The sequence below is a fragment of the Gekko japonicus genome, unplaced genomic scaffold (assembly GCF_001447785.1).
Source record: "Gekko japonicus isolate JY-2015 unplaced genomic scaffold, Gekko_japonicus_V1.1 scaffold3220, whole genome shotgun sequence".
Lineage (NCBI taxonomy): Eukaryota > Metazoa > Chordata > Lepidosauria > Squamata > Gekkonidae > Gekko > Gekko japonicus.
This window is the reverse complement of record NW_015166523.1, coordinates 88,626-89,613: the sequence shown is the minus strand read 5'-3', so window position 1 is coordinate 89,613 and position 988 is coordinate 88,626.

Below are 988 nucleotides of genomic sequence, written 5' to 3'. Positions count from 1 at the left end.
TGCACCGCAAGCACATCAACCTGAAGTGACGCGGCCGCGCCGGGCGCGCTGGGCTGCGGTCATTTGAGGGAAAAACATAAAGTTTTCCTTCGGATGACCGTGGCCCCCGGCGTGCCCGGCATGGCTGCGTCACTTCCGGGTGACGTGCTGATGCCGGGCACGTCCCGTGCTTTGGGGGTGGGGTTCCCCCCAGGGCCCGATCCGCCTGCGGTGGGGAACGGGCCTCTGGGGCGGGGGTTTCCCCGCCCCCCCGGGGGGACTTGGCAAGCCTAATTTATGTTCCTCGTTTAGTAAAGTGCAGAGTGTATCATTATTTCATCCTAGTCAGGTATAAATAGTCATTACATTCAATAAGCAATAACATTCAGTACCTACAGATTTCTAACCACCAGACAATTTTGCATCCGTGTCTTAAAAGTCAAGCCCCAACGGGCGTTTCTAGAATTATAAGCCCGCTTCTCCCTGCATGAAGTCTTCCAAAAAGGGGGACCGCCTTCTTAATAGTCGTATGGATGCTTTTTTGCCGGTCCTACAAAAGACACATTGTACAGCTAACATTCATGGACGGAGTCCTCCTGTCATTCTCAAAGCTGGATGCCCGCTTCGGGCCTGGAGATCTCCTGCTATTACAACTGATCTCCAGACAGTGGAGATCAGTTCCCCGGGAGGAAATGGCTGCTTTGGTGGGTGGACTTTATGACACCGTACCCTGTGGAGGCCCCTCCCCTTCCCAAACCCCGCCTTCTCCAGGCTCCGCCCCCAAACATCCAGGTGTTTCCCACCCAAGAGCTGGCAGCCCTGAGGAGGTGTGGTCACTGGGTGGAGCTTTTGTGTTGTTGTGTTTTCCTTCTAAGCGTTTCAGCAAATTCCCTGAGCCACACGCACATGGGGTTGCCAGCCTCCAGGTGGGGCCTGGAGAACCCCCATAATTACAACTGATCTCCAGACTACAGAGACCAGTTCCTCCTGGAGAAAGTGCAAGCAGGTA